Source organism: Dermacentor andersoni, chromosome 2 (genome assembly GCF_023375885.2).
Source record: "Dermacentor andersoni chromosome 2, qqDerAnde1_hic_scaffold, whole genome shotgun sequence".
Classification (NCBI taxonomy): Eukaryota; Metazoa; Arthropoda; class Arachnida; order Ixodida; family Ixodidae; genus Dermacentor; species Dermacentor andersoni.
In genome coordinates, this window is record NC_092815.1 from 122,000,920 (window position 1) to 122,026,347 (window position 25,428).

The window sequence follows — 25,428 nt, forward strand, 5'->3', positions numbered from 1 at the left end:
TCTCGGCGATAGCTGCTATGGACACCAGCGGTGAAGGCGGCGGCGGCGGGCACCATCGCCAAACGAAACGGCTATTGAAATGAGCCCTTAACAGCTTACGCTGCAAAATAATGTCTTCCCATATGCAGCTCTTATATTGAACCCTTCATCATAATCATCATTATCATAATCATCATCATCAGTCTGGTTACGCCCACTGCAGGGCAAAGGCCTCTCCCATACTTGTCCAACAACCCCGGTCATGTACTAATTGTGGCCATGTCATCCCTGCAAACTTCTTAATCTCATCCGCCCCCCTAACTTTCTGCCACCCCCTGCTACGCTTCCCGTCCTTTGGAATCCAGTCCGTAACCCTTAATGACCATCGGTTATCTTCCCTCCTCATTACATGCCCTGCCCATGCCCATTTCTTTTTCTTGATTTCAACTAAGATGTCATCAACTCGCGTTTGTTCCCTCACCCAATCTGCTCTTTTCTTATCCCTTATCGTTACACCCATCATTCTTCTTTCTATAGCTCGTTGTGTCGTCCTCAATTTAAGTAGAACCATTTTCGTAAGCCTCCAGGTTTCTGCCCCGTAGGTGAGTACTCGTAAGACACAGCTATTATACACTTTTCTCTTGAGCAATAATGGCAACCTGCTGTTCATGATCTGAGAATGCCTGCCAAACGCACCCCAGCTCATTCTTATTCTTCTGATAATTTCCGTCTCATGATCCGGATCCGCCGTCACTACCTGCCCTAAGTAGATGTATTCCCTTACCCCTTCCAGTGCCTCGCTACCTATTGTAAATTGCTGTTCTCTTCCGAGACTGTTAAACATTACTTTAGTTTTCTGCAGATTAATTTTTTAATCTTATAAATTAAAAAAAATATTGAAATGAAATTGAACCCTTACACTAAAACAAATACTGAGGCCCCAAAAATGATTCAGCGCAAGGCCGTAATGTTTATGTTTTCGAAATATCGCACAAGTGACTCGCCACCCAATTAACGATTGAAAATATTGTTCGAACATTGAAATAAAAAGGAAAGTTCACAAACCTATTTTTTTCCGCGAAGTAATAACAAATTGACTCGTTCTTCCCAACGTTACATAAAACCATTTACTGCCACCGAACAAGGCAGCATCACGCTGCCTCTTTTAACACCTTACAATGCCTGAACTAACCTTATCAAATAGTTTTCGTTCGTTCTACGGAAAATAACACAGTGGAAAAGTTTACCTCCAGATAAACTGATAAGCACTTATTAAGTTGAACGCATTTGGGCCTAAATGGGGTTGGCTTTCAAGCTTAACGAACTGTTTCTTCTGCAACAACGTATATTATCTGCTATAATTACGTTATAATATGTATTACTTTCTAGTTCTAGTTTTCCACATCTGATGCTCCGAGGAATTGAATGATTTCCTATCTTCTTTGCATAATGCTACATTCAATTTTTATACATTTCTTAAAGTGCCTGTAGCCACATTTTGTAATGAACTCAGGTTTTTTTTTTTTTTTTTTTACACTCAGTGTTTCATTTTCTATGTACTTTGTCCATCTTGTATAAATCACCCCATGAGTGGGTAAATAATTTTACTGTTTTTTGTTCCCTTCCGCCTTTGGGCACATGCGAATGTGTCCCACAAGAAAGCTACGCGGATTCAGTATGTGCTCTAAAAACCCTGGAAGTGAAGTAACACGCTGCCGTACTACTATGGCGCAGTAACAGATGTGCAGAAGGTCCAGCTTCGCAGCTTTCCCTTCACTGGCACAGAAACATTTCCACGAATACCGTCACTTTTGTAGGACGTGTGGCTAAAACCGCCTCTATTTGTTCAGTAAAGAGACGACGTCTCGCGAGAGCGAGATGCATGGCGCACCGTCTATGTAGCGTGCCGATATTTGCATGACCGAGTGCTCGGAACGGGTGCGGACAAGCGAATTCGCCCGCGTTTTGTTTGCGCTCACAGTCGCGCGTCTTTTTGGGAAACCAATGAGAACGAAATACAAAGTGGTGCTCCCTGCGGTGGCCGGTATTGAATTTCTATCTAGGTGTGGCGAAGCAGCATTGGCCTGCGCCGTTTCTGGCTCCTGTCCTTACGTATTCTGTAGACCCTCCTTTATGTCTCTGTGTCTCCGCACCTTTCTCTCTGATTTATTCACTTGGTGTCGTTACCCGCACGCCAAATGGCGAAGAAAGTATGGCTGTCTATTCTTCGCCAACGGCCTCGAACTCAACGCGACTCACGTTTCCACGCGACAAATGTGTGGACACGTCGAGCACAGTGTGCCATGAATTTGGTCTTGTCCCCTTACTCGGAAGAAAGGGCGGCTTTAGAATTGCTGGCCGGCAGCCATGTTCTTCCTATCTTGCACCTAACGGTGCTGGTCTCTTGTGCATGTGAAAATAAAGTAGACACGGACACTGTCATTAAGAGAATATTGCGCATGATATTTTGTTATATATAAGTGTGCACATTATGAGAATCATGCATGCATTTAAACAACTACCGCTCTTCAGAGCATATCTCTTATTACGATATTGATTGCTTTTCACTTTTTTATTATTTATTTTATTTATTTATACATACTGCAGCCCGTTAGGGCTATGGAAGGAGTGAGTGTACATGTGAGTAAAACTAATTATGATGTGCGGAAAGAGGAACTTAAAAATAGAAAGATGTAAAGAAACTATACATCAGCAATAGCATTTAAAAATTGAGAAATCGGTAACAGACGAACTTCGGCAGGTAAAAAATTCCACTGTTCAATCATGCGGGGGAAAAACTGTATTTGAAAGTGTTAGCGCATGGATGGAGTGGTCTGGTATTGGAGGCATGATAAGCACTAGTTGAAGTCAGGCAAGCAGGCGTTAAAAGAGAGGGATCTGATAGGTGACAAAGAGAGTTCTTATAAGTTCTTATCTTCAGGGATTATATGTGCCGCCGTCTAAAAAGAAACTAGAGGTTTAATTCCGCAAGAGCAGCTGACGGTTAAAAGTCTCGGTCGAATCGACGGTAAACGAAACCAACAGCCTTCCTGTGGACCGATTCAATACAATTAATGTCACATTGTTTATACAGCTTCCATACGGAGGAAGCATATTCTAAAATTGCGTGAATCAGTGCTTTGTATGCTACTATTTTAGTCTCCCTCGGAGCAGCAGATACAGTCCGGCGAATGTAACAAAATTTTCTTAATGCTTTACTACAAATGTAATCTACGTATATGTTTGGACCAAGATAATGTGGGTGCAAAAATGACGCCTGAATATTTGTATTGAAAAACTCGTGTTAGTGGTACACCGTTGCATATAAAGTCAAAACATACGGGCATGTGTCTGTTAGTAAAATACATTATAACAGTTTTATCAAAATTGATGCTCATTTTCCAGGTAGCACACCAGCCACAAAATGAAACCAAGGCATCTTTAAGGCGCTGATGATCAGCGAGTGAGTCAGTTGGGCTGTACATAACACAATCATCTGCATAGAGGCGTATTTTTGAAGTAACGTGCTCTGGAAGGTCGTTAATAAACAATAAGAATAGTAGAGGGCAAAGTACAGATCCCTGTGGGACTCCTGAGGTGACGTCGACTACTGACGAGTCCGCAGAAGGATAGCATACGGATTGGGAACGCAAAAAAAGGAAACTGGAAATCTAAGGCACCAACTGATGGTTATTTAGTATATTATAGAGTTTCAAAAGCAATTTAGAGTGTAGTACAGTGTCGAAAGCTTTGCTAAAGTCACTGAAAATGGTGTCAATCTGATTACCTTAGTAAATATAGTGGGAAAGGTCATGAGTGAACTCCGTAAGTTGGGTTACAGTAATAAAACCGCGTCTGGAGCCGTGCTGAAAGCTGTTCAGTAGGTTATTATATTCAAGGAACATTATTATATGCTCATGCATTATGTGTTCATGAGGTTGGAGTTAAAGGAATAGGCCTATAGTTAGATAAGAGCTGTCTGTCACCAGATATATATAAAGTTAGTACTTTAGCTCTTTTCCAGGAGGAAGTCACAGCGAGGTTGACCGACAAGTCATAAAATTTTTGAAAAGTGGAAAGCCTCGAAATGTTGCAGCGGCAGTCAAGACGGAGAAGATCGATCCGGCATTTTAGTTTTGTGACGCTAGTTAGATAAGAGTGTTTTGAATAACGGACGCCAATGACTTGAAAAATTATAGACCGGTCAGCTTACTGTCAGTTGCCTACAAACTACTTACTAAGGTAATCGCAAATAGAATCAGGAACAACTTAGACTTCTGTCAAGCAAAGGAGCAGGCAGGATTCCGTAAAGGTTACTCAACAATAGACCATATTCACACTATCAATCAGGTGATAGAGAAATGTGCGGAATATAACCAACCCTTGTATATAGCCTTCATTGATTACGAGAAAGCGTTTGATTCTGTCGAAACCTCAGCAGTCATGGATGCATTACGGAATCAGGTTGTAGAAGAGCCCTATGTAAAAATACTGAAAGATATCTATAGCGGCTCCACAGACACCATAGTCCTCCATAAAGAAGGCAACAAAATCCCAATAAAGAAAGCGTCTGGCAGGGAGATACGATCTCTCCAATGCTATTCACAGCGTGTTTACAGGAGGTTTTCAGAGACCTGGATAGGGAAGAATTGGGAATAAAAGTTAATGGAGAATACCTTAGTAACTTGCGATTCGCTGATGATATTGCCTTGATTAGTAGCTCAGGGGACCAATTGCAATGCATGCTCACTGACCTGGAGAGGTAAAGCAGAAGAGTGGGCCTAAAAATTAATCTGCAGAAAACTAAAGTAATGTTTAACAGTCTTTGAAGAGAACGGCAACTTACAATGGTAGCGAGGCACTGGAAGTGGTAAGAGAATACATCTACTTAGAGCTGGTAGTGACGGCGGATCCGGATCATTAAACGGAAATAATCAGAAGAATAAGAATAGGCTGCGGTGCGTTTGGCAGGCATTCTCAGATCATGAACAGCAGGCTGCCATTATCCCTCAAGAGAAAAGTGTATAATAGCTGTGTCTTACCAGTACTCACCTACGGGGCAGAAACCTGGAGGCTTACGAAAATGGTTCTACTTAAATTGAGGACGACACAACGAAAAGAGCAGATTGGGTGAGGGAACAAACGCGAGTTGATGACATCTTAGTTGAAATCAAGAAAAAGAAATGGGCATGGGCAGGACATGTAATGAGGAGGGAAGATAACCGATGGTCATTAAGCGTTACGGACTGGATTCCAAGGGAAGGGAAGCGTAGCAGGGGCGGCAGAAAGATAGGTGAGCGGATGAGATTAAGAAGTTTGCAGCGATGACATGGCCACAATTAGCACATGACCGGAGGAGGAGTAGATTTTAATGGAGAGAAAGGAGGAGAGGTCGGCCTGGAGAGCGTGTCTCTAGCCTGCTACTCCTCACTGGGGAATGGGGAAGTGGGAAATACAGGGAAAGGTAGGTGGCGGATGATTATGATATGGTACAATGAGATACTATATGCACGTTGTCCAATATGCGGATGCGCACTGGAGACGCAATACACTAAGATTAATCTTGTCCATACAAAAAGTAATCTTGCCACAAAAAGTTTTTGCGCAAACACATTTCGCACTGACTACACGTCTCACAGCTTCTAGAGGCGATCGTCTAAACCAGTCTCACTTAAAAAGTTCAAAAGTGCTTTTATGGCACGTTGGGCACAGTCAACACTCCTCCACGCGCCCAAAAGCTTTTCTTCTGAAAAGGGGTGGGAGTCCAAGCTGTCAACTGTAGATTTGAGTTTTCTTCGTTCGGCGGCATATTGAGGGCACACGCAAAGTACGTGAGTATGTCTCGAGAGTGTGACAGACGCTACATTCAGGGTCCCGTGTTTGTCCAATCTTGTGAAGGTATCGGTTGGTGTATGCCACACCCAGCCGTAATCGATGAATGAGCGTTTCCTGGCTTCTCCGCAACCGAAGTGGATGCCGGAATTGTAATCCAGCGTCAAGTCTATGGAGGCGCTCTTGTCGATGTTCGGGGTTGTCCCAATGTTGCGCCGTAGAAGTTTTAAGGGAGGTATGGAGCAAGGCGTTAATGTCATACCGGGAAAAATGAATTTTTATAATAGTTCCGTCAGTGTGCGCCTGTTTTGCTTCTGCGTCAGCCTGTTCGTTTCCAGCTATTCCACAATGGCCAGGAATCCACTGCAGCACGATGGTATGTCCGGAATGAGACGCCTTAACAAGCAGATACATGATGTCATAAACCAGGGGACTATATGCGGTTCGGCCACTCATATAATTGCTGATGAGTTCCAGTGCTGGTTTTGAGTCGCAGAACACTGTCCACTTCTCGAGACTTTGTTGCAGTATGCAGCGAACTGCTTCTCAAACTCCGGTCAACGCAGCTGCTGTAGACGACGTTCTGTGTCCTATCTTGAACCGTTGTGCGATCCCCATTCCTGGCACAGTGTAGGCCGCCGCGGAAGAGGTCTGTGTCACAGACACATGACCGGGTTGTTGTAGAAGTATGGGAGAGGTCTTTGCCCTGCAGTGGGCGTAACCAGGCTGATGATGATGATGATCCTGAATAAATGAACCTTGCAGCGCGATTTTGGATCAATTCCTACATGTCTGAGAGGTTAATCCAATAGGGGTCCCAAGCTGCGCTTGCGTACTCGAGTTTAGACCGTACCAGCGTTCGGTAAGTATATTCACAGAGGACGGGGTGTGATGCAAGGTCCGACGTAATTAAGCGAGTGTGCGGTTAGCATCATTGGCAATGGTAATTATGTGAGACCCCTATGTAAGATCACGAGATAGATAGATGTCAAGATATCTATATAAATGTAAGGAAGCTATTTGGGAGCCGTAAATTGCGTAACATGTTGTGGAGTACGATGACCGACGGTGGAAGGGAATGAGCGCAGTTTTTTTTCTTTTTGTTGAGGCACATCAACCACATGTCAAACCATTTTTAGACATGATGCAGATCATTTCGGAGCTTAGTAGAGTCAAGGTTGTGGTTGATGCTGCGGTAGATAACACAGTAGTCGGTGAATTATTGAATGTCAAAGGAGATATTATTGGTGAGATTATTTATATAAATTAGAAAAGGAAGGGACCCAGAACTGCGCCCTGGGTCACGGCTGAAATAACCGGTGTGTTACGAGATGCACGGTTGTTAGCCCACACAAACTTTTGATGATTTGTAAAGAAGTCACGCACGCAGTTTAGGACAAGGGGGTTAAGGTTTAGATGTGAGAGTTTAAGCAGAAGGCGTTGGTTAGAAACTTTGTCAAAAGCTATCTCAAAATCTAAAAAGAGTGCGTCGACGGACAGGTCATCGTCTAGGCTGGAGCTGATATCGTTAATGAATAGGGCTAGTTGGGTAGAGCATAAACGATCCTTTAGGAATTCATGTTGGCAGGGATGAAAAAAAATTAAGAGATATTAGAAATTTCATGCGTGAATAAATTATGTGCTCCATTATTTTTGAAGGGACACTTGTATTGAATAAGGGGCGATAGCTTTTTCGCGATGATTTGGAGGCGTTATTGTGCATATGAATTATTCTGCCAACCTTCCAGCCATGAGGTACAATGCCGGTGACGAGGGATTGCTGGAAAACGTGCGATAAAAGGGCGCCGGAAATGCATTTTGTATTTTTTAGGATGTTTGCATTGATGCAAGCGATTCGAGCTGACGATGCTAGTTTCAGGCGCTCGATTAGTTTATTCCAACTTGTGCCTGAAACTTGGCTGATTTCTTCATCTGACCTAATTTTCAGCTGTCCTCGATAAGCTTTCCTTCCCTTGGCACCCATTCTGTAGCTGTAAAGGCTATCCAGTTCACTCTCTAATCCCCAAAGCTATCTTCCTGTTTTTTAACGTTCCGTCCTGTTATCCCATTCCATCGCTCTATGTACAATGCAGTCCTTAACTTGTTCTCGAGCTTCTTTGTTACCCTCCAAGTTTGTGCCCAATATGTTAGCACCGAAAGAATGCCATAACTGTACAATTTTTTCCCACTGACAGTTGTAGATATACAGTCAGGAATTGATAATGCCTGCCGTATGCACTCCAACCCATTCTTATTCTATAGATTCCCCTTTCATAATCAAGGGAGGGGTACTCCAAATCATTCTGATACAAAAAATATGGCTGAATCACTTCTATCTCTCTAAAATTATCGGCTTTCTTTTTATGCCATGTCTTTTGTGTCCTGTCAAGACGAATTTCCTAAGTTGTGTCGTATTTAGGTCCACTGTCCAAGCGAACTAACTTCAGCAGCACTTAAGCGTTAGAAGGGCAAGAGATCGCAGGCGTTGACCAGCGCTAGCGATTCACTGTACCGCTGCGATATGTCGCTTGCTGTGACAGGGGCCTTTTCCCGTCTCCATGGAGAACAAAAATCCGGTGGGAGAAGCGAACTGTGTTGCTGGTGGCAACTGCCGTCGCCGGCTAAGCTCGAAGCATGACGTTAGGTGCCGCTTGTCCGCGTTTGCAGCGTGCAAGAACAACGCATGTCGCCGAAGTTCTGGACGATTATGTGAATATGATTGCCCGCATGGTACCAAAGTCAAAAAGTAAAGATAAGAAAGAGAAGGATGTGAAACGGAGAGATCACGGAAATACAAATTTTAACTACAATTTTCTTTGTCATCCGCTTGTTCGTGTGTGTACCAAGGAAGCTAAAAAAAAACTGCTCTAGCGGAAGCCGCCTACACCGGCCTATTAGCTCGGGTGAAGCCGGCGGCAGTCATCTTGCGGGGTCCTAGAAGCGGCCTGCCAAGAGCCTCGTAGCCGCTGTTCGCCGACTTTTCCAGCGGTTTTTAATTGGTAAACGGAGTTTATAGCTCTTATGCAACAATATGGCCTACGAGGTGAGCCATATTGGAGGTCTCCGGATCGCAGATATCCGACTGCTGGAACATTTTAACATTTTATCGGCATTAATATGCAGCTGCCGCAAAGTAGTGCATAAATTGATCAATCATGAAAGCTGTCCGAACCAAAAACAATTATAAACTGAAAATGTAGCGTTAGAAATAGCAGTATACATGCAACAAACGTAAGTATTCATTTTATCTTCATTATCGTCAGGGGTAGAAGGTGCTTTAGCACCCCTATTTCTTGGAGGGTCCCGGAACTTTGGTGGCGGCCGCTTCCTTTTAGCCTGAAATAACATTTTCCTTTATTCTACAACATGGCGACACTAATATGCAACTTTATTTTAACTAGAAGGATAACGATAACGTGTCAACTGCTTATACGTCTTCTTTCCTAAAAACACCCAAGCATGCGAGCACATTTTGGGATGGACACAGCACTGCACAGGGCAAGGCACGACGTGCTTCTGCCCCCCGCAAGATAGCAACGCAGCGGCTTCACTTGACGGCCGCTCGCTACACTCCAGCAGATTTTCTTTAACCTCCTTTATGTGTACCTTCCCACTATGCCAGCTTGTAGAATATTTTCGTTAAACGATTTAAAGGCAGTGACCAGAGTAGTCTGGTGCGCAGGCCAACACAAAAGCAAGTTGCCTCGCGACCATCGGTACAAATTCTTTCGTTATCATTTTTTTTCTCTCGCCTCTCTTCTTTTCAGGTAGCGTTTCCGTAGGCACGCCTGTGTCAATGAAATTTATTGTGTTTTCGTAAGTAATTGGTTAGTTTCATTGGTACGTAATACCAAGGCGTTTGTATGCATCTGCATAGCTTATATTTAATGTTGCATTCATCTCATCCTTTGAAAGTCCAGTTTAGAGCACCGTATAGGATTTCTTTCGGAAATGGTGGCAAGAACCGTGATTGTCGTTGCATTCTAACAGTTAGTTATTCTATTCTCGAGAACAGAAACTTTTGCACACGCACTGAGCCACTGAAGATGCCTTTGTTTACTTCACATTTTGTTGCACACCAGTGATATATAAATCGTGTTCCCTTTTTCAATCGCTCAAGATATCGTGCTGAGTTAGTTTATGTCTACAGACAACCCATGTACCAGCCTCTCTGGAGCCGTAACCTCACCATAAATCCTGGCGCATGACTAATAGGCATTTTATTTTCCACAGCGCTATTACCCTGGCTTGGGCAACGCATGCAGCCAGAGATAATTTTCCGCATTTTGGCGTGTTCATTATAGCATAGCGCATTTTTAAAGGCATAACAAAGACACAATCTCGAATGCGTCTGTCCCCTTTCGACATTTTACAGAGTTAATTAAGTAGGATTACAATATATTGCTTCTTTTTTGTACGATGTTGTGTTCTTGTTAGTGAAGAAAAAGTGAAATTAGCAAGAGCGAGTGACACTTGATGGAATACGGATGGCGAGTGTGCAGATGACGATAAAGCGAGTCATATGAAGGAAAAGAAAGGTTGTGAAAACAAAAAAGTTGTTCCATTAAGGGAATGCCTCTACTCTTATAAGTTTTGCTTTGGAAGAACGTCTTCTTTAACTCAACGTAAGTGGTTACCCGAGGTAAGCTTAGCATACATCAAAATGCCGGGACGCTAAACTTCCCGTTGTGACTACAGACATTGTGCAGTGCGCCTGCCACGGTCGCACAGCTGTCTCTCACTGACATTGATTTTTCATTCAGCTCTTTCTCGCCATTGCAATGCGCTTGGACATCAGCAAACACATCTAAATGACCACGCATATACGCGCATGCACGTTGGAACTTGACGCGAGTGCCGATTTAAATATACATGACAAAGTACGAAAGAAAACAAAAAAATATAGGTTGAAAATAACAAAACACTAGTAACGCCGCTCGCGTCCACAAATAATGCCGGTTCGCAACCGCGACACTCAGCGGTATTCCAGCATGCACACGGGTGTCGATCGGTGCAGGTACCAAGCTTTCCTCAGTTAGATTTAACGCAATGACTGCATTGAGTGGCGGCCATACTGACGTATTCTACAGCTGGTGTGGGGTATTAGTTGTGCACCCAACACTTAGCGAAAGTACATAGCTGCATTTTAAATTCATTAACGAAAACCTCCTCTGTCCCTCTCAGTTTCTGCGTTCGTTCAAGACAGACCTCTCCACACAAGCGCTGAACCAGTTGCTTCTTCCCTCAAACAAGATGTTTGACCACCCATGCATTCACACGGATGGTTGCACCAGTTAGAACAGCCCTCTCGGAGCTGTAATAGTGCAATCGAACGTGGACTCCATGCAGATTATAGTTTCTCACTTCATGAGACCAAGAGCTGCAGAATTAGCGTCAATGAAGTACTACGGTAATAATTTATTATAGGGCTGTTTCGTGCAATTCGGCACAGAACTCGGATCATTTAAATGCTACAGCAATCGCTTATCATTGGGCCGTTTTGTCGGATTCATAGGGCGGCCTACAAGCCCTGCAGTTAGCCTTATTCGGCAGTTTGCCACCACGAACACTTAGTGTATGAAGCGATGCACGCTAGGCCCCCAAGGACTCGAGAATAGACATGACACTCTATTTCAATAGCTGTCGAGTCACTTCGGCATCGCGAACCATAAAATGCAGTTGAAATTGCGCGCTCAGCTCGTCAACAAAATGTGCCAGCGCCTAACCGCTCTTGAGAACACAGCAATTTTATTCTTGCGATAGCAATAATATGAACACTGCAAGCCAATTTTTGCCGTCGTCGTGGCCGTAGGCATCGCTATGACGCTCCATATCTATTAAGGTATATGTATTCTATATGCTATGCCATCTTATGTGACATGCGGTACATGTGGTTTATATTGCCACACCATTCTGCCACTAAAGTTGCTCATACCAGATCTTACGGTGTTGACAAAATTATTCCTCGGAATTTTGGGCATAGCAGCCCACAAGCGCCATGAAACAAAAAACCGATAGCGCCTGCCTTTTATCTTAAACCTTCTCAGACTTAAAATATTACAAGTTCGAAAAAATAACAAAGCTCAGACCTGAAAATGATTCAATTTTATTGGCGCAGCTGTGTACTACCTCCAGGATCGTCCCAGGAAAGAGGTTTCAAACATACGCGATGCGGAAAAGTGGTGGTACAGTCGCTATGACACATGTTAGCTTTAATTATTAACCATAAACTGTCCGATGACGGAATTCAAACAGAGCACCCCTACCACAACAGCTCGTTTTTACTTAGCTTCCGTTTACTGCCACTGCAGCTACGAGTCTTACACTTCATGTAATGATCCATTTAATTCTGGGGTTTTAAGTGCCAAAACCAGAATATGATTAGGAAGCATACCCTAGCGGGGGACTCGGGATTAATTTTGACCACCTGGGGTTATTTAACATTCACCCTATGAACGGCACACAGATGTTTTTCTATTTCGCCCTCACTGAAATGCGGCCGCCGCGGCCTGCATTCAATCCCGCAACCTCCGGCTTAGCAGCACAACACCAAAGCCACCACGCCACCACGGCGGGTCTTCGTGTAATACTCTATCACGTTGCTATCGTATTCGTTGCTTCACCCTTATGGCGAAACTGGGATATTCTGACTTGCTCGCCACATCTCACCTCGGCAATTCTGTTTCACCAAATTTCATTTATATTCGCTAGACCCTTACTTGCAGCTTCACCTGTCACGTAGTCTCTTGCGGATGTCAGAATATAATAGACCACTTTTTGGGTCAATGCACATCATTCAACGAACAATGATGTGCTCTGTTGGCTAATCTTAGCCGGTAAAAAAACAGAGCGTTTTATAAAAAAACCTCCTGATACTTTTGCCGAAGCACTCATGCATGCAACAAAAAAATCATATTGCGCTTTTGCTCGTATACGTGACTGTACGCCCACTTATAACTGTGGGCGAACATTTCCGTGTGGTTGCGTTCCCACTCACTGCATCTACTTTTTGCGATGGAAACTATATGGAAACTGCAATCGAACATTCGTCGTCGACGTCGCCGTAATGTTTCGTATTATGTCCACGCGCGTTAAAACTAGGGACTCACGCATCTTATGCTGTGGGTGTGAGGGTGACCCGAGGATGGTAGCTTCATGTGCGCAGTCTTCCCGCTGACCCAGTTTTTCAGGTCACGTGATCGAGAGTACGGTACACACCGTGATTCAGAGCACGCTCGAGAACGATAGCGCGCATATCCTCTTCTAGCGCCACAGTGGCTGCACATAGATGTCAGTGCGGCTGAGCGCATTCGCGGCCCGCGCGCACTATGTTGGATGTCATGTGCGCTGGGCCAGAGATAAGAACAAGCCGAGATGTCTAGCGGCTTCATGTACGCTGTATTACCAGGCACATATTGTCTAAGGTCACTGTCGTCTCTCCTATCTCTGTGGCCATGGCATCCCTTCCTCTTCCCCAAATACTGACGTTCAGATGTTAACCGCGCACTATGCAGTTACGGTACAGTCAGCACGCTTTCCCGTTGTCTGTGAACCAATCTCTCTCTGTCTCGCTCACAAACTCGTAAGTTTCGAAGAGGCGGTAAGCCGATCGGCAGCATGAAGTGTTCGCTTCCCGTTACCGTTGCTCCTAATAACGCCAGCCTTGTAATGAGTGGTCGTGATCGCCAGGCGAATCCTGCTTATGTTTGGCTGTGCACGCGTGGAACCCTGCTTGTTTAGTTATAGTAAGCACATGCTTAGTGAAATTTATACGGGCCTACAAAACTAGGAACCTTACTTCATGCATTCGTATTGTACTTTGCTATCACTGCCAGCGTTTCCCTTTCGGACGAAACCATGAGTTTTCTTTTAGAGCGCAGCTCAGGCACCCGTTCCTGGGTTGAGCGTCGGCGTTCCTCGGCGTAACCGCGCGAACGCGCTCGTGCCGCTCTCTGCTCCCGCGTTCGCCGCCGTCTTCTTCCACAGCTAGCTCCGATTGCGCTTATCATGCCAGCGCTCCTATATGCCCTCCCTCGGCGAAGGCGCTTACAGCAATGGCCCACTGCGAGTCGATGCAGTGACTTCGGTCTGAAATTCTTTTCCTCGATATCTCGGGAAATGAAAACAAGTATAGAGCAGCGCTCAAATTTCGCATTAGGGAGTATCGTAATCGTTGGTGGCTTTCTTGTTTGATCTTTCTTCTTTACTATCTTTCTTAATTTCCCCTTCCTCATGTGTAGGGTACCTACAGTGCATTGCCTTGGTTATTACCCCTGCCTATTCTGCCGCTTTGTCTCTCTCCATCAGTAGGTGTTAGTATTTCTTTCTTTTTTTCACTGGTTTTCATGTTGTTCTGAGGTTGTCATGTTGTCTGCTTTGAATAACTTACAATATTTTTTGAAAATTCTTGTATCGCAATTATGAGGGCTTGTGTTCCTAGACATGGCCGCTGTTTTTATTGTGATTAGCATTCTTTGTCTACTTTCGCTGTTTTAAGCCTATCTATCTATCTATCTATCTATCTATCTATCTATCTATCTATCTATCTATCTATCTATCTATCTATCTATCTATCTATCTATCTATCTATCTATCTATCTATCTATCTATCTATCTATCTATCTATCTATCTATCTATCTATCTATCTATCTATCTATCTATCTATCTATCTATCTATCTATCTATCTATCTATCTATTTTCGTCCGCGCGAATGTATATAAAAATCACGGGAAATGAGTTCGCACTTTTGTTCTAAAATCTCTGTCACCTCTGTGTCGTCTGCTAAACAGCTTCGCTGTTCATCCACCTTCACAAGCTAAAATGGCTCATCATTTTTTTTTTCCATTCTTCTGCCCACGTTCATCAGGGCGTTCCTTATCATCCGCCCTATTTCCTTCAGGGTAGCATATAAACGAATATACGCTAACAAACAACTCTGCTTTTCAATAAAGTCCTTTCTCTCACGCTGTTCCAGTCACAGAATATTTCACAAAAAAAGTGAATTGTTTATGAAATATGCAGATATCAAGTTTAAAGCTTCTTGCTTTGACTAAGGAACCATTTCGAGAAATATTTTTAGATAAACAGCTGAAAATTTGCTTTATTTCTTTCAGATAAACTTGGCCTTTTTAGAAACCAAAAAAACTCTTTTGGTGTAATCAATCCTTCAAAAAAATAATTCCTAAAGTTGCGTCAAGTGCTGACAAAATTTCTTAGAAAATTTTAATATTAAGCGCAACGTTTATCGAAATGTATGTTATCTCTTGGCTCATTCGATGCGACAGATGTTCTGAAAAAGCCCACGGACAAAATATTTTTGAGGATTTAATGATTGCTGTGAAAATGCTCCTTGTGTCTTCAAAGCTGTAGTTTTTTACAAAAAACACGACTTAAAGATTGAGATTTGCTCGAGTGAGGTTATTCTAAAACGCACCTGCTGTGGAATCTCCCGCACTTTCTTTTCTTTACTGCTACTCGAAAGCCTTCCTTTTACTTCGTCTTTCTTTCATTTTGTTCTTGCTTTCGGCAATAATCTGGAAGTCAACCTTTGACATTCTTCCGTTGTACTGTCTGCTTTGCAACGTGTCATAAAATATTACTCGTTAAACATTAAACACCGAGCGCCTCAAATATTTTATTTTCACTACTGTTCTCATCATTACGATAACTAATAGCGCCAAACTCATCAGTTATCAACGCGTGTTTGCTAAAAAAGTTCTGAGCATTGGCAATGTACAGCAAGTGAACATGTTAGAAGACTCGATTGTGTTCTGGGTCAGCCTAAGGGATAATTTCCTGTGAAGTTCAGCTGCGTACCAGTTTTCAGATATCACTCCGAGAACCAAACTAAACGCTTGGGGGCTTTCAAAAAGGCTAAATATATTGAAACGGGCAAATGGGTTTGTGAAACCTAGTGATAACTGATGGCAGCATGGATGTAAACAAGTGTTTGCTATCAAAGCAATTGGAGCGTTCTCTGTATATACCGAATGAATAAAATCTTCGAAGTAAATGAATATATTTTTAAATGCGGATACAATAACCAGTTTTTAAGCATTTCAGAAATTTAAAAAGAAGCCCTGCAGCAGACCATCAAGCATCACTGAAGCTTGCAAGAACGATAGGCGGAACTACAGGGGCGTGTCTATCATCAATTTTAAATGAGATTAGGTCCTAGAGTATTGTAGCGCTAAAAAAAAAATCATTTCTTGTCAATTTTGGTAATCATCTTCCCATAACAAAGCTAATGCTATCAGGTAGATTGTTTCAACGTTTTTTAGAAACACTATTTAAATGTTATTGCATGAACTCAATAAAGATAGACAGTGTCATGGTGCCCTTGACGGTGAATACGAACTGCCAGGCAGATTATGTTGTGAGCTGGGAAATCATAGAAAGAAAAGGTATTTATAATATTTGAGTTAAGGGGACCTGTTTTGGATGTGTTTGTCTTTAGATATGTAGTAATATTATTGCGTTGATCTTGTAATGCACACGGTGGGTCCTTCTTTTCCTGTATACAGTTGAGATAATTTACTTGCGGGGAATCTGTCCACAGTGTGTTTGTGATATTGATTTCTTAAGTGATGGGCGGCGGCTATCTCGTACTAAGTCAAAAAAATTATTGTTCACGGTGCGCCGTTTTGTGGCGTTCGGTGTGCCTTGTTTGACGCTAGTACCTGTTCTAATTTTTATAATGGCATCGATAACAATATTGAATGTGGTGACGTCGGGCCACCTAGAAGTGCTCATTTTTGTATGTGCTGCACGCTCTTTGCATATTAATATGCAGAGCGGTTCCACTTCATCAGGACACCTCGCTTTATTGAAGAGAATCATCTGGAGCCTAAATACATGCGGCATTTGAGGCATCCCGCAATGTTCCAAATATGAATCGATCAATCAACGAAGTCTTTTAACAATAATTAAACAATTATCTCTCTGAACTGAAAGGGTTATCGATTCATTGAAGATGAAGGTGGCGTTTCAAAGCATGGATAATTCGCGGTAAATTGAAATTGAGACTGTTATCGTACATTTTTAACTGTTAAGAAAACCAAGAAATGAAATTTTCGCTCATGTGCATCTCAACAACCGCTTAACCGGTACCCGCTCATTTCTCCTCACTGTCAAGTTTTTTGAGCCCTTCGTTGACGCGCAGCCCGTTTTCATCCTCTTTGTCATATCGCAAATCTACTGTGGTCCTCTGGGTAGTGCGCTTTGGTTTATCTTAGTTCCTTGATGTTGATTTAATGCTGTATTATACCGTTAGCCTATACGTCTCTCGATGACTCTTTCAAAGGAAGATAGTTTTCTCACAGGAAGATGGAGGCTTGAATTTATTAACAGTGGTGGGACAAGGAATGTCACTAAGGCCAACACTTCACTAGGGGGACCAAGGAAGACAAGTAGCCTTGTCGAAAAACTGATTGCAGCTACTTGCTTACTCTTCGCCACCTAAAAAACCGGAGCTGCGGAACTTACAGCCCGTATTGGGCCCCCTTTCGTGTTACACCCGTGAAAGCTAAACTAACTACAGGAGCACGCAGCATTTTCTCCTGCGCTGAATCGCTTCGGGGCGACGCTGAAATCGAATTGCCTGTTCGCTTATCGCATTTGTCTCACAGGATGTTCATCTCACGCGCGCGACGTGACAGGGTGAATGCGAAAATTGGCAGTGACGCACCAAGTTGAAGTTAGCCTGCCTTTGTTTCTTTTTTATTTTTTATGCCAAGCGATGTTTCCCTCATTACTGTCGCACTGGAGAGCTGTGGAATGTTGGCGTGTTTTGCCAGTCGACCCTGAGATGCTGGCTCGCCCACCTGCATCCGTGAACGCGAGGTGTGGCGCTGGGCTTCGTCGTCGAGCGTGTCAGGTTCAGTGTCAGACGTGGTAATGACTACGCGGTCCCTATGCATGGCACGTATGATTGCCGTTGCCAACGCGCTGCTCGCTGCAATTAGTGTCACGAACAGTGTGACAAAGAAGTGGCTGCGTGCCAAATAGAAAAATAAGAACTCGCTGATTTGCTCTCACTTGCCTAACAAGGTGGCACGAAGGGCGCTGAAAATAAGGAAAGCAAAAAAAGAACAATAATTGATTTAGAAAAAGAAAGAAAATGTAACAGAAAATACAAGACCATGTACAGAAGAAAGTGTGATGTCGCTGGCGTGCTATTCCAACACCAACCTGACGCAAGCTTAAAGAAGTGCCCAATTAGGTCCATATGTAACCTGTAGCACTATTAACAATTTCGTCACTAACTAATTTCCGTATCTTTCCTTCCTTGTTCTTTTTTCTTTTCTTTTTTTCGTTCTTCCTCTGTCTTTCTTTGCTGCAGTGATTGTTTATGTTTTCTTGAAGATGTACGTTGTAGATTATGTGATGCGTAGTTGCTACCGTTGCTGAAGAGAATTGGAGGTTTTTTATGATAAAGTGTGCTTATGAGCCCTCTTCTGCGTCTGTGTAAAAATATTTACACCCTTGGATGTTTTCTTCTCGGATTGTTAACACCCTTACCGTTAGGGCCTTACAAAAATTTATATACAGGCCGACAACGGAGCTCTAACAAGACGTGCGATGACAAAAGACGTAGCTGAAAACTATATAATTATTCTGACAGCCTTCAACGAAGAGCAATATTCGACAAGAGAATTTCACAGGGAGAGGTATAAAATCTCGTGTCGAATATTTCTGTGCGCCCAAAGCTGTCAAAATGATTACATAGTTGTTGTCTACGCATTTTGCAATCGCACGTCTAGTTAGAGCTCTGTGGCACTCAATAAATTTTTCTAAGGCCCTAACGGTAAGGGTGTTACCACTGCGACAAGAAAACACCTTTAATGGTTGCAACCTTTTTTGTAGATGAAATTTCAATCTGAAGTTTAGCGCTGCTTAGTACTTGCTGCCTTCCTGCCCCTTTACAGAGGAAAAAGCTCTAGGACATTGGTCCAGACGGGCTTCGGCACTCAAGGCCTTAAGGGCTTTGTTGAAGTTTTTAAGGACATGCGAATTGTGCGACCGCCTTTGAACGTTGTAGCGCGTAGTTTCGCGTTACTGTGTGAATTTTCTTTTTTTAATTTTTTCCCTCTTCTTCTTCTTTCTCCTTTTATTCCCTTCAGCCCTTTCCCCAGCACAGGGTAGCCAGCCGGTACTTACACTGGCTAACCTCCCTGTCTTTCCTCTCCTGTGTCTCCTCCTCCTCTCCTGCCAAAGAAAAACAAAACAATCAATAAACTTGTTTCTCTCAGCTTACTGTGAAAGCTTTAGAAGTTATGGGGTATTACAATATGATTATGACGAAGACCGCAGTAGGGAACTCCAAAAATTTGGACCACCTGTGGTTATTTGACGTGCTCCTAAATTTAAGTACACTGGTGTTTTCGCATTTTGCCCCCATCGAAATGCCGCTGCCGTTGCCGGCATTCGATCCCGCGACCTAGTGCTTAGCAGCGCAACACCATAGCCACTGAGCCTACGAAGGCTTTGATTTAGAACAATAATGGTTTCATTTCACTTCACCTCTCATGATCCTTCATTCATAGGACAATTTATTATCGAGGTGAAGTCGCCAAGATATTTGCCGTCAACATTTCTAATCTCATAACGCATTAAAATATGACAGCTGAAAACATGTACAGTTCGTAAAGGCAAATATAAGTAGCTGGCGACACCCATAGCAACAACCTGTCCTACACTTGTTCTTGACAGAAGAATACAAAATGAACGAGAGATCTAGAATAGTGATGGCTTACGCGTTTGATGTGTATCATCTCTTGAGAATTCGTTTATTGCCTAGAGGCCTAGAGGCGACAATCAGGTATGACGGCGATGTCTGGCAGGCAAAGGGATCTCAGTATCATAGGCGTCCTTTCTTTGCATTTCCACGGAAGCGATACCTGTCGAACACAATTCCGACATGAGGGGGCGGGGGGGGGGGGGGGGGGGGGCGGGCAGCCGAGCACCGCTCGACAAACAATGAGCGACTGGTCGCCAGGCACTGAAAAAAAAAGAAAGAAAGAAAGAAAGAAAGAAAGAAAGAGAGGAAGAAATGCACGGGAGGGCACGCGCGCGCGTTTGCAAGAGGCAAGAGAAGAAAGAAGCGTGCGGAAGAGGTTGGCGGGGCTAATCGGAAGTGAGCAAATAGGAAGGCTTCGCCCTCATTCGCTGGAAAGGTGCAGGGAAGCACGCTATACCAGCTGCTGCGCACGCGAAGCGGTGTCTCAAAGGGCTAACTCGATTTCCTCTCGCGGGAGCCCGCGGTATCCTCAGCATTCCTTGTGGTGCCTTACTTATCAGTGGTTGTTTTCAAGGCACGTCCCTTCAGAACTGCTTGCAGGTTTCCGCGCGATTGCCCAGAATCAAACGCGCTTCGCTCTTTGTGAGACATGTATTCGATGTTTCGTTGTGTGGACCTTCTTTTCCTACTGTTCGGTCTTGTGCACTGATTTCCCCAAGCACAATCACCGATTTGGTTACGACGTTAAACTATGTGGTTTAACATTCCGAAAGCGCCGCTTGCGTTATGGGGATAGCGGTAGTGGAGGGCGAGGTTAACTTGAACCGCTTAGAGCTCTTCCGTGTGCACCAAAAACACAGTACACAAGTACTTTAGCATTTCGCCTATGTTAGAATGCATCCCTCACTAGAGGGAATAGAACCTGCGACCTCGTGGTCATAGCATAATGTCTGAACCACTGATCCACCACCGACAATGCATGCACAACGTAAGAACAAAATAAGATGGCACTAAGAAGCGAATTGACTAGCATTCCAAGTCTACGTTTTCAACGTCTGATTGAGGGCTCTAAAGTTGCTTAAGGTAATCGTCTTGTCAGCATTTTTAACATGGTGTAGCGCTTGGGGTCAATGTGCTGTAGTCGTGGTCGCGCACTGATGTTATCGATATCCTTCTCGTAGTTATTGCGTTTTGTTGTCGTATTTATTCCATACTCGCCATTGGTTCCTTCGTGCTGGCAGCTACGACAATTAGGTCTTTTCTATCTGCGGCCTTCTATAGTTTTCCCTCCTATGGACATAGTGCGAATTTTTGAAAACGTCACTAATTCCGTAACATTCTCCCTGAAGGTGGCTTCCTCTCCTAAAGCCTCTTGTTGCACAAAAGCCACAGCTAGCAATACTAGTGAGCTGCATAGGTATGCGCTCACGCATGCGTCCGTATGGAGTTTGCTATTGATGTACACATGCGTTATGTACAGGTTGTCCCCTTTGCAACTTCGGAAATTACTGTGAATGCTTCAGGTGTGCTTAGTCACTTCATATTTGTTCTAGATCCCGAGTCTGCTTGATTTGTTTTATGCTGATCTGCATGGCTCTTGTAGCCCAAGCCTCAATGCAATATTCACAAAAAGCGATAATAATAAGAAAAACATGCTAGACGTCTATTTATTTCCATCTACGTGCCTTTCAGCTTGCCGTCTGAAAGTTTAGTATGAGTAGCCTCATTTTTAATGAGAAAATAGTACCCTGTATTAAACTCCTGGTACTTCAATAGAAACGAGAAATTCCAAGAAACATGCTGAATTTGATTTGCTTCTGCTTATGTCGTAAGTTTGAGAAAACATAAGCATAAAAAATGAAGAAAAGAACAATTACTGGTCCAGCAGGTGTAAATTAGAAACAAAGCAACGGGAGTGCGAAATGAATGCAAAATTTTAAACAGCTCAGCCAGTTTGACATCGCATCCTTCCAGTGAAGAACACGTTGTGAGAACAAATCTTTATTTTTTGAAGAAGTCTGCGATATCTTGTTCGCATAAGAAAATATGTGCATAATAGTTCACGTGTGAGCTCGTCAATCATGTGTATCTTAATTACAATGCACGAGCACCTTAGTTGCAACGCATCGTTTGAAAGACAACTCTTGCTCTGCCATTTAAAAGGATGACGATAAGAACCACAGCAACCAAAATTAAGGCGATATTATTGGTTCGCCTTTTCACTTACGAAAGGCCATAGAAGGATTGCAGGTACTTGTCGTTTACCAAATGTGTCCTATGTAATACGCCAGCTATCACGCAGCTTCCCTTATACAGACCGTTCTGAGGATCACGTCACAATTTTAGTGCAGTTTAGACAGGTTCGTCTAAGCTGTTGTAAAAGCGGTGCGCGTCATAGCGTGACAAAATATTGCAGTGCGCCGGGATGAATCACAGATGTTAACGATAGAGTCAGCTCAACTATCCATGAGGAGTTGTTCGCTGTTGCCACGCATAGTCTTCGCGACCATTTTTTTTCCTATTATTAATTTCAGATTTTTATTTTAGAATCCTCTGTATTGTTGGCTGTTTGTCGGTTGCAGTTGCTCGGCGCATTAAATTTTTTGCAAATCTCCTCAATTAGGTTTGTTGGCATATACGGTGATGTACCTTTTCCTTTTTAACTCGTGTGGCTGATTGTTTTTATATTTTGATGTGTTGCGTCTTTCTACCCTCATTGCTATATAGTGACTTGCTTAAATATATATTAGGTTTGTGCGTGACAGCAATATAACCACCATTCCTGTCTTTGAATACGCTGATAGTATGAATAAATAAATTAGAGAAGTCTATGGTCACGAATAAAATGAGAGTTTCTTGCAGTAGTGTAGGCTCCATTCGACCTAGCACTGAGTAGATGTGGCAATCACGAAACATCTTCGTCTCGGAAAGAGAGACGTTTATTTACTTTGGAGTGACAGGAGCGGCTGAATTATGGCAACTTGGCACAAAGAAAAAAAAATACAGTAGACTTCTGCGACCTTACATATAAACAGGGAAATTTCCCACGGAGCTGTTTCTTTCGAACAGTTGTAGAACTTGTTTTAATAATTTCAGTTTTCTGCAATTAAACCACGCACGTTAAAACATTGCCCCATAATACTCTCCCTTGGCAACCTTTCCCGGGTAAAACGCTTTCGAGCTCGTGCTTAAGGAATTTTTAGCAGAAGCAGAACTTCACCGTTACCCACTTGTCTTTACCAGTCTGTACACATCGGGATAGCGCTGCTGTCGATTTAAATTTGATCTCAGCCGATGCTATACAGGTTCTGGGACAGCAGGCTAAATTCTGAGCCGTAAGGGAACCACCCAATTTGATACTCGCCTGCACATCATCCCTAAGCAGTTCCCCTTTTCCCCCAAAAAAATCTAAAGACGGTCACTTCAAAGACGGCCTAGTTCACCGATGACACGACAGGGACCTTGTATAGCGCATGTACATAGAGAAAGAAAGGGTTCGGTAATTATTTTCATCAATTATAATTAAGAAAATAACACTAAACTTTCTTCCCGCACCACCATTAACATTGTTTCAATTTTCACCGAATGTGATGCATGTGTCACATAGAGTTCTTGAGGGCACTGCAACAATATTGGACATACCGACTGTATATAGCGTTTTTGAGCAATTCATAATGAATTTTTTATAAAGAACACAGATCATCCACATACTAAAGGTCGCATGTACATCAACGATAACATTTCCCCCTTTTTTAGCATATTTGATGTTAGTGAAGTTTTCATTCGGCCAGGTTAGCCGGCTGAATTACGCGCAGTTCGTAAACTCCCCGTTAAGTTCCTACGTAACTAGCATACGTAACTTCATCCTCATACATCATATGTTTCACATGCACCCTGCACACCGTATACGTGAAATGTGCAACTGGTGTTGCCTACTCGATGCCACTGTCTTGTCGGAAGACTTGTATATTTGAAACTGGACAGCGATTGAATGACTGAGCACGGTAGTTTGAACTTTCAATAAATAATAATTACAATAAGTATCAGCCGCCATTTTACATGCCTTGCAAGTGTAAACTTCGCTTTCACGAGGTTAAGATTCGGGCAGAAGCAAAGAAAATACTACGCACGAGCATTTGGAAGCTTTTCATATCAAGAAAAGAGGCACGGATTACGTCAACGGCACTGTTGTGTCTATTTAGAAGCGACAGGCGTTCTTCAAAAACAATGTCTTTCCTAACGAGCTCGTACCAGCACTTTTCCACATTCTCCGGGTGTGCGTCCAGCTTTCTGCGTGTGCCGATCCCGAAGATAGTGCAGCCTAACAATTTGAACCGACATATGCTACTGAGCGACGTTCTGAATATATATGAATATATATATATATATATATATATATATATATATATATATATATATATATATATATATATATATGTGGATGAGTGAGTTCAAGTGGCTGAGGGGTTCTATGGAGATTTATACAGTACCAGTGGCACCCACGATAATAATGGAATAGAGAATAGTCTAGAGGAATTTGAAATCACACAAGTAGCTCTGGAAGAAGTAAAGATAGCCTTGGGAGCTATGCAGAGAGGGAAGGCAGCTGGGAAGGATCAGGTAACAGCAGATTTGTTGAAGGATGGTGGGCTGATTGTTCTAGAAAAGCTTGCCACCCTATATATACAATGCCTCATGACCTCGAGCGTACCTGAATCTTGGAAGAACGCTAACATTGTCCTAATCCATGAGAAAGGAAACGCCAGAAACTTGAAAAATTATAGGCCGATAAGCTTACTGTCCGTTGTCTACAAAGTATTTACTAAGGTAATCGCAAATAGAATCAGGAACACCTTAGACTTCTGTCAGCCAAAGGACCAGGCAGGATTCCGTAAAGGCTACTCAACAATAGACCATATTCAAAATATGAATCAGGTGTGTGGAATATAACCAACCCTTATATATAGCTTTCATTGATTACGAGAAAGCGTTTGATTCAGTCGAGACCTCGGCAGTCACGGATACATTACGGAATCAGGGTGTAGACGAGCCGTATGTAAAAATACTGAAAGATATCTATAGCGGCTGCACAGCCACCGTAGTCCTCCATAAAGAAAGCAACAAAATCCCAATAAAGAAAGGCGTCAGGGAGGGAGATACGATCTCTCCAATGCTATTCACAGCGTGTTTACAAGAGGTGTTCAGAGACCTGGATTGGGAAGAATTGGGGATAAGAGTTAATGGAGAATACGTTAGTAACTTGCGATTCACTGATGATATTGCCTTGCTTAGCAACTCAGGGGACCAATTGCAATGCACGCTCAATGACCTGGAGAGGCAAAGCAGAAGGGTGAGTCTAAAAGAATTCTGCGGAAAACTAATGTTTAGCAGTTTCGGAAGAGAACAGCAGTTTACGATAGGTAGCGAGGCACTGGAAGTGGTAAGGGAATACATCTACTTAGGGCAGGCAGTGACCGCGGATCCGGATCATGAGACTGAAATATTCAGAAAAATAAGAATGGGCTGAGGTGCGTTTGGCAGGCATTCTCAGATCATGAACAGCAGGTTGCCATTATTCCTCAAGAGAAAAGTGTATAACAGCTGTGTCTTACCAGTACTCACGTACGGGGAAGAAACCTAGAGGCTTACGAAAAGGATTCTAATTAAATTGAGGACGACGCAACGAGCTATGGAAAGAAGAATGATAGGTGTATCGTTAAGGGATAAGAAAATAGCAGACTGGGTGAGGGAACAAACGCGAGTTAATGACATCTTAGATGAAATCAAGAAAAAGAAATGGGCATGGGCAGGACATGTAATTAGGAGGGAAAATAACCGATGGTCATTAAGGGCTACGGACTGGATTCCAAGGGAAGG